At 33.2% G+C, this 9,795-nt stretch overlaps 1 protein-coding gene across 6 annotated transcripts in view; it reads left to right on the forward strand.

Moving 5' to 3' along the window:
* LOC109534593 (neural-cadherin) overlaps positions 1-9,795 on the forward strand; it is a gene marked incomplete at its 3' end in the record, with an annotated part of 562,228 nt that overhangs the window by 413,846 nt on the left and 138,587 nt on the right.

The raw sequence follows: 9,795 nt of genomic DNA on the forward strand, positions 1-9,795 counted from the left end.
TATAATGTTCATATACTCCGAACATTTCAATAGTAATAAAGGCGCTAAAAGACAAAGTACTAAAGTAGACGTTACGTAAACATACATAAACATACAGAGCGTGAGCTGGTAATTTAAATTTATGATTCCGTAATAAATATTTCACTGCTTTGCCACCTAGTAAGCTTTCCTGGCCTGTACAAAAATATGGAAATTGTCTTCAAAAATTTACATTTAGTTTTGGTCTTATTAAACTGTTTGATTTGAGCTCAGTAAGCACATGACCATAAAGACGCTTTTAAGACTTTCTGCTCTGTATATAAGGGGCATTACTGATATGGCTGAAGAACATTTTTTTATTTAATGTATTTTAAGTGCAAACTCCGATTATGAGGTTTAAATCAATTACAGATTATACTAACACTCTTTGATTTTGACCATTCGAGAATATTGTCATGACTTTAAGAACAACAAAACTTTTTTTATTTTAAAACAATCTCTAACCGTTAGCGAAAACTTTCACGCGGAAAAGATCACAACTATTATTAATACATTTAATTTTCTTATGTTATTCATTTCAAAACAGTTGGTATTTCTATCAATTTCGCGAGATGTGAAATATGAAAATATGTAAATATTGGGTATCTACCGCCTTACATGCTCCCCGTAGTTATCAAACTGAATTTTTGTCTTTGAGTAAATCTCCAACACGCCTTTCAAAATGTATTCAAACCGTCATTTCGTGATTTTTCGATAAAAAATCTAGTTTTTTCAGCAAGCTACTACCGCTGCCACGAACATTGTGCAACTAATGAATGAAAAAAACCGATAAACTCAGAAAATCATGATTTCCAAACTATTTTCTGAATTTCGTAGAAGAAAAACAAAATAATAAGCTTCGTACACAGGTCAAAAGTTTTCCTCAAGACGTGATCTTCATTATCATTCACTTGTCATGGTTGTTAAAAGGTTTGATTTTAATAAATTTTTCAAAGGTCCGCAATCAATTGCAATTTATCTTAGGTTAAGCTCATTAATTAATGAGAGTAATATTTTATGTCATAATCGCTGATTGTTAGCGCGAGCTAATAAAGCGCCAAAATATAAACTTTAAAACCCTTAATAATAAAAAAAACAGCGCTTAGTTTAGAGCAGATATAATGGAACCCATCTATTAGGTTCGACCATTCAGTCTTGTGTTGACATTATTACGAACATGTATACAGCTGTATACAGCTCATGAACTTCCGAGAGCAAATGTTTAAGTGTTTTTGAATTCGTTCTATCAAGGTTCTTTGCTAATAATATTTTTGTTGCAGCATGGGCTAATATAACTAATTTAACACCCGGAAACAGGATCGATAATAATAATATTTTGTATTTCTATTGAAAAGTATATCGCCCAAAGCAGTCGATCTGCCCTTGCATTTACATGTGAGTGGCTACAGCATAAATATTAAACACATTCTTGTGAAGTAGTTACAAAGTAATTTTCCCTTTTGTATGACCGTTTTCGTTTGGTTTTTGCCGAGACATCAGCACATTCAACTACTATTGGGCATTCGGAAGCATTTTATAAAACTTTGAAATTATCGAGTAACTTCAACAATAGAGCCGCTGAACAACAAGTTCCCAGCGGACATTATATAAACTCAGTACATAAGTAAGCTGACGTAGAGGCAGTTTAATCTGGAATTTAATATAAAATACTTCACATGTGGCGGCTATCCTGGTAAATTGTATGTTTTGGACCTGAATAATGTTGAAACCTTGTTGGCATTTATATTCTTAATTTTATTGCTGCTATCTCACAGATAAATCAGGTTTATTGCAGTGCCTTTTGGGTTCAATTATTGTAAATATTATGTGGCTACTGCAAAACAATTGGCACTTAAATCAAACGGTCCTTGCATTAAAAGTTGTGTTTTTCGCTGGGGTTTTTCTCCAGATTGATGTAGACATTGACATTTAGCTGCGAAAACTATATTTTCGTCATTATATTCCTGAAAATAGCGCATATATTTGTGCTGGTGAGGTATTTTTATCAAAATGTAGATATGAAATCCACGGGGACCAACACATTTTGCTGGAAAGTAAATATAAATATATCAAATTCAGAAGTTGACATCAAAGCAATATTTCTTATTACGAAAGATATTCAAAACGTAAAAGGGTGTATGATAATAGACACTTTGGAGAGGTTTCATTTTGTTGCCCGGAATGCTAAATACAATTTATCATCAGTCTATACGAATGTTCAAGCTTCCGACACAGCTTTCCTGTCAATATAAATACAACTGCAACTTCAGAATTGTGGTGGATTAGAGTTAAGCACTTTATGGGTGGTACATAAGATTGATACAAATTTGTTTAGTTGAGAAGCTGTTAAAGCTAACAGTTTTATGCTTTGGCCAAAAATGCTTATGTTGGTGGCCTCTATAGAATGATGTTGCAATGTGCCAAACGCAATTGGCACACATTCTACTAAGTGAAAATGATTGCGTGAATGAATTCAACACAATCAAAGCTCAAAGTGTTTCAACCTCTGCCGGTATGTAATTGGGTGGATGATCGTGGGGATACTATAAAAAAATTATTACTGAAGCATTAATGCATATGTCATGTAAATTAACACTATTTTATGTAAAATAAATGTTTTCAAGTTCTTAGGATTTCCAAACTAACCTATAAAAATCTAGTCTCATTCTAACCCAGACTAAAGACTTAGTGCCCTCTTCAATTTTTATGCCTCTAGTTGATTAATCGGTATTGACAAACTCGGCGTAGGAGTGTTTTAAATTATATTTTATAGTCGGATTAAGACCTGTCTTTGGTTTTGAGGTTGAGTTGCTGATACTCAGAAATGAATCACAATAATAATTACGTTTTAATTCGAACCCGTTACTTCATGGCAGTGCCATGGCGAGTCTTTCGGCTAAAATTCATAATTTGCTGTAATTTATACTAAAGATTTTTGGAATTTTATAAATTCTGATACTACAATTTTGAAACGGAAATGGCACACATTTATTAACTCCAGTTTAGTTGAACCGTTTAGTGTATTATCTCCAAATATTTAAGAAAATCGTTAAGCACCATCAATTTTACCAAGTGTTCTAGCATGTTTACGTGCAGAACACGTTTACGTGCAGAACACGTTTACAAGATTGTATGAACAAATCGAAATATACTCCCAACTTAAACAAAAGTAAGCCACGAAATAATTGGATAACAAAAGCAATGATTATATCTTGTGAGAGAAAAGACCAATTATACCAAAGAATAAAAGAGAATCCATTCAACGATATTTTAAGAATCGAATATAGAAATTACTGTAGGCAACTAGATAAAAGTATTAAAACAGCGAAAATTAAATATGAGAAAGAAAAGGTGGAATATAAATAATACGAAAGGTTTATGGCATTATATTAATAACAAACTGGGCAAAAGAAGCAAGGGGAACAGTACCATTAAAGAAATTATTTCATTAGATGGTGTGGTAAGGGATAATCCTAAAGATATTGCTAACGCAATAAATTCATATTTTTGTAATGTTGGAAAAAACTTAAGCAATAAAATTTCTGTACCGATGGGCAAACAGATTCAACTGTCACCACTGAATACTAAAACAGTGTTCCTTAAACCAATTGATAATTTAGAAATATTAGAAATAATAGATAAAATGAAACTAAAAAACGGATATAAAATCAACAGCAGAACCATCAAAACTATAGCCCCTTACATCGCTGATAGTGTAAAATACATTTTCAATCTCTGCCTTGAAAAATCAATATGGCCTCAATACGCGCTCAAAATAGAAGAAATTGTACCTATATTTAAGTATGGAAAAAAAGGAGTAATAACCAATTATAGGCCTATATCACTCATCTCGGGTATAGCTAAGACTTTTGAGAAAATAATATATAACAGACTTCAAATATTTTTAGCCAGAAGTGACATTCTGGCTGAAAATCAATATGGCTTTGTTAGGGAAAAGCGTACCAAAGATGCCTTAAGCTATATAACTCGAAAACTATATGATGAGTTAGACAAAAGTATACCAGTAACAATTGCTTTTCTGGATCTTGCTAAGACTTTTGATACTGTAGACCATAAAATTTTATTAAACAAATTGTACAATTATGGAATTAGGGGCAATGCGAATAAGTTTTTAGCAAATTATCATATATATAAGTCATAGAAAACAACAGGTTAGGATTGGTGATACTGTTAGTGACATAGTGACATAAGTTAATACGTGTGTTCCACAAGGGACTTTTGGGGCCACTGCTCTTTATAATATATGTTAATGATTTATTAATTGAAATGTATGATAATGCAATGTCTTATGCAGATGATACTGCTATTGTGACAAGCGATGATACCTGGGAGAAATTGAGGACATTATGAATGAACCTCAACAAGGTCGCAACTTGGTTAGCCCTTAATAAGCTGTCACTAAATCTTGAGAAGACAGTATATATAACTTTTGGAATATATTGTAATAGTATTCCGCGAAATATAAAAAATCAATGGGGAAAGTTTAAATAGAGTAGAATCGTGCAAATACTTAGGAATAATTTTCGACCATAATTTAAGGTTGAGTAAACATATATAATTTATAATAAAAAAGACCTAAATATCTAATACACATATAGTGTAAATTGTCTTAATACTTGCAAATTGATACATTGAGATTGTTGTACTATGCATTATTTCATAGCGTTATAGCCTATGGTAATATTGCTTAGGGGGGTGCTTATCATAATAACCTAGCGCTATTACAAAAACGACAGAATAAAATACTGAAAATAATTAACAAGAATACGCTTATGAAGGAAAATCCTTTAACACTAAAACATTTTTTTTTCTTATGAATGCCTCATCCACCAGTATAAGAGCCTGTCGATATTGTTTAAAGATTCGAAAAGTAGAGCATGTAATGAATTAATCCAGCTTACTAAGTCTCACAAAGAAGTCAGTGAAAAGAATAATTATTGCAAAGCGGTAAAAGTCTTTAATAATCTAAGTAATGATCTAACAAAATTAGAAGTAATCAATAAATCTAGTAAAAGCAGACTGAATGGCTGGATTAGATTAAATGTATCAGGGTAAATATTTCGTTTATTTAGTGTAATTTATACTATAATGGGTAGGGTACCTAATGGTTCTCTAACAACTTAGCATTTATATTTACTTTTAGTTAAGTTTAGTTTGATAAGTTAGTAGAATTTAGTATTTAAGTTTTCACACCGGACTGTGAACAGGTAATGTCTTACATCTGCAGATTTACAGAACTTGGGTATGTAATTTCCTGGTGATAAATAAATAAATAAATAAATAAATATACAGTTAGGTTGGAGAAGCTGAAAGTAATGCAGCTTTAATTAACGAATTAGCATTTGCTCACTATGCAATGTTGGGTTGCAAGGTGCTCAGAACGCCTCAATAGTTACTTCAGTTATTTTGCTTTTTTCTCATGATGTGCTCAGATAATATGTTTGCATGGACAATTTCACATCCTTTTTGTTATTCCAAGTGTCTAGGAAATCTCTAAATCTTTAACCAATGCTTTAGAAAGGGTACTCCCAAAAGCATTGGAACTCGCAAGCAGAATACAGTAAAATCACGTTTCCTTCTGTCCGCAAAATCTCAAAAAGCGCTTGTTTCCAATTCCTTTTTCAAAAAGTCAGGTTTTATAGATATCGACAGCGTAATAAATACTGATAATGTAAGGATTTAGAAAGGTACTGATGGCAACAATCAAGAATAATTTGGCCAACTGATTTTTTTACCTTTTCGACATTTTACTTCCTCTGAAAATTTCCTTGTTTTTTCTAAAACATAACATTGGTTTAATAACGCGAGAAGTTATAACTTAAACCCACAAGACATATAGTTTAATGATATTGTTCTCACAGCCTGCATTGTGCCAACAAATTAATTTTGACATTTTTGGTAACTTCGGAGATCAATTCTAAACCTAGTTTTTAAATTACTTCCATTCATCATTAATTCCTAGTCATTGGAATAAATCAATTAAGTTGTGATGATCTCAATGAATATTAGTCAAGACCGAATTATGACATATTCCAGTTAATTTACAAAATATTTCAATCAACAGCACTGACCATTCATTATCAGCTCTCATTATCCAATGAAACAATCCTGTGGATTTTTTGCTATCGGCGCATGCTTTCTAAGCTAAAATAAATGTAGGTACAACATAAGAAAAACAGTTTTTTGTGTTCCAATTCCAATGTTGTTTAGTTAATCCAAATAAGTAAAATATTGCACGTATTTTCTTGTCGGCGCCTGATAAAATATTTGACCCTTCAATCGAGCATTAAATAGGTACAACATCTTCAGCTTCATTTATTATGTCTCTATTTCGCTGTATCCATATTTTTCAGAATTGCCGTCGCTTTTATGCATGCTTTCAGAATAATAGGCACATAATGTATGGCCAAATGTTAGTGAATGGTTCAGTTTTCAAATGTAACTGCTATAATGCACGAACACATGTGTCTAAATCCGCAAAATGCTATTCGCACATTCTGAACCATTTATCCATATGAATTTTTCATGTTAAGCAATTGGGTAATATACCATCTGCGTACGTAATCGTTAATGGATGGAATGGCATTGTGTGCGAAAGTTAAAATTTTTAACAAGTCAAACAGTACAATGTAAAACAAATGAAAATTGGTTAACATACTGCTACCATAATGTGATGCTTTTGCCATAATCTGCTGTCGCTCGAAAGTACTAGGCCATATTCGTCTAGTAGCCAAAAGTTAATACAATGTAGTTTAGATTTAAAAATATATATAAAACTAAGTGAAACAGAGCAAAGATCCCACATTTTGGATGCCATCATTATCGAGAACTCTACGCATAAATCTTTATGGATTGTATTCAGCCTGTGTTGCCCTGTCGAGCCCTTCATTTATTTCACTTTTCTATGCAGCTAAATAGTGATTCTCCTTAACATTGTATTACTTCTGCCTCAAATAAATCTATTTTTAAATAACTTCATAACACTGACTGGAAAATGTATAGTATTTAGAATTCTGCAAATATTATTTTGAAAATTCCATATTTAAAATACTAGACAAGGCGGATTAAATTTCTAAATTGCAGTTAAATTGGATTAAAAAGATTTCTGGAATAAGCTACATTAAAATTTAAATGACATATTTGTTAAACTAAATGCAAATAAGTACATGTGAAGTTTCCAGTAAATAGTCCAACCAATCACGCTTTTAACTTTTGAATTGAATATTTTACACGAAATAATTGACCTGATTTATATTATTATTAAAAGGGCCAAATTTTTCTAAACTTTCAGCAGAAATGATCTCAAATGTAAATTTCACTTGAAATAAAGAAATCAACTAATTAGGAAACTTCTGAGGACCCTTTCAGGTCTGAAAAGTAAATTAGAGGGCTCGCTCAAATGGATTATTTTATGAGCAGCTTTTTGAATCTTAGTGCTTTCCTTGCACATGGATCAATGAGATAGAATCTCCTTATATTGCGATAACCTGAGCCGTTCTTACATTGTTACCTCTAATTGAGTTTTAAAATTTTCCTACACCCGATTTTTAAAACTCCCTGCCCACCAGGGCTGAGGAGCAAAAGTTACTAGGTGGTAGCAGGCGAAATCTGCATTAGATGGCTAGTTTTGATGAATTGTCATTCTTGTCATAGTAGTAATTTTCAGACAATTGGAGGACATTTATTGTGATAACTAATTAGTTGGTTTATACCATTACTTAATCAATTGTATTTTGTTATTACCTCTAATTGTTACATTTAACTGAATTAAAAAGTTGGGCAGCACTCTTGATTTACAAGTTTCGGCTCATGATGACCATAAGCTATAATTACTGGTCAGCGAATTATGGACACGCAAGCACATTGGGTTTAATGGCAGGTAGTACAATCTGTATTATGTTGCTTTTAATTTTGTAAAACTTGTTAAAGAAATAATTATGTTAACAGTTAACTTCATTAAATTTAATGTCCAAAGCTTTATTCTTTTATATATTTCAGGCCTCAGAAAAAATTAACTGCAGCATTAAATGTGGCAACTTCAAATAATTCGAAGCGCAATTGTGACCCAAGACGATAGAACAACAACATAAACAATAAATCATGAAATATTTCATGTGCAGCAAATTAATGCTTCTCTCATTGAAAATGTGTTTATTTCATTTACATACGTGTAGTAATAAAAGTTTTAATTTTACAATTTGCAGTCAATATTTTGAATAGTTGAGAAATAATTTATTTCCTTATTTGACGTGCTAATATATTGGATATTTATTTGACGGAAGTTTAAAACGGAAATAATTATCAAAAGCACATACTGTTGACTGGGTAGCGACATACCTACATGTAAGTATCATAGCGGGTTATCATATTATAACTAACCTAGCCAAGACATATCCATTTAGTTATCGATTTATTTCATATTTTTGTTATTTTTTTTGTTTACTTACTATTTCGACACGATTTGCTCATTTCGTGACCCCTCATGTTTAAAAGCGTATAAAAAATAAATCTCTTAGTTTATCGAGAACTGAAAATTTTCGCAAACTAAAGCTCATTAATTTTTAAACTAAAATATTGTCGACTTTTTTGTACCGAACACGAACAAAAGCTAATGACGTATAGTCACCGAAAAAATGTTTTTATTTTCAAAACAACTTCAAAGCCGACCAACTTTGTAATACTTGTTCGCAAGTCAATTGACCTAATTAAATCGCGGAATATTTTCGAAACAGCTTAATCAAATTTGCAAGGAATTTGAATATTGGATGGAAACGACACTTTCATTACAGAAAAATTTAATTTGGTTATACCTCAGATATTCTAAAGGTATTAAAGGATATTCTAAAGGTTTTAAAGGATATTCTAAAGGTCCGGGTGTTGTTGTTGCATTTAGTGCTACAATTATTACTCTCTGGACAACAAAACGCAAGTGATGAAAAGTAGATATCGGTCGACGGTAGTAACGATCATATAAGGTAATTTTTTTTTTCCGGTGAGGTTTGGGAAATGCTCTTTAATGCACTTCCAGAGCTGATGGTCTGTCGCTCTGGGTTATGTGGGACTCCACCTAAGCTGTTTACACACTAAAACCTTTTCCGCACCGCCAAGGTGGTGTTTTGCCTTGCACCGCGGTCATTTCTGCCCTATTGTGCCCTCGTATTTTACTCCCTCATTATCCCTGTGTATTCAATGAATTCCAGAAGAATCTTGGGGGGGGGGAGATACGACGCATGACCTGGTCTGGTAATCATCCCTGGCTGCAGCTCGTCGATTTTCCCAAGCAGATGTCTCTTTATGAGTTTTCCCTGCTGAGGAGAAAAGTTCTTCTCGGGATATCCGACCGCCACTATGGCCATCTGAAGCCCGGAAACCGCAACCGGGCACAACTTGTGTGTGGTTTGAGGGTCTACCTAGCACAGGTTTGGTGGTTTTTCCTCCTCGCGGCCTCCGAGAGTCTTTTACCACTCTTCGGTAATTTGCCAGCTGCGGAGCCCGACGGTTCTGCTGAGGAGGTCCCGCCGGTATTTTGTGGTGTATGATGGTGGTGTTTTCCTCCCCATCATTCCCACGCGTAGCTAGGGAAGGGTTAGGTCCATCCACACAGATCCCCGCATGTGTGGGTAAGGCTGGTACCATGAGGTGCGCCTGTTGCCTCAAGGTTAGTTTGTACGATACACACAGCACAAGGAGATACAAATGGAGCACGAGTTAATTAACTGAATACGAGAAGCTGCTTGATAAGAGTGGATAATAAGG

The sequence above is a fragment of the Dendroctonus ponderosae genome, unplaced genomic scaffold (assembly GCF_020466585.1).
Source record: "Dendroctonus ponderosae isolate FM_Combo_2020 unplaced genomic scaffold, Dpon_F_20191213v2 Dpon_F_20191213_3, whole genome shotgun sequence".
NCBI classification, from domain to species: domain Eukaryota; kingdom Metazoa; phylum Arthropoda; class Insecta; order Coleoptera; family Curculionidae; genus Dendroctonus; species Dendroctonus ponderosae.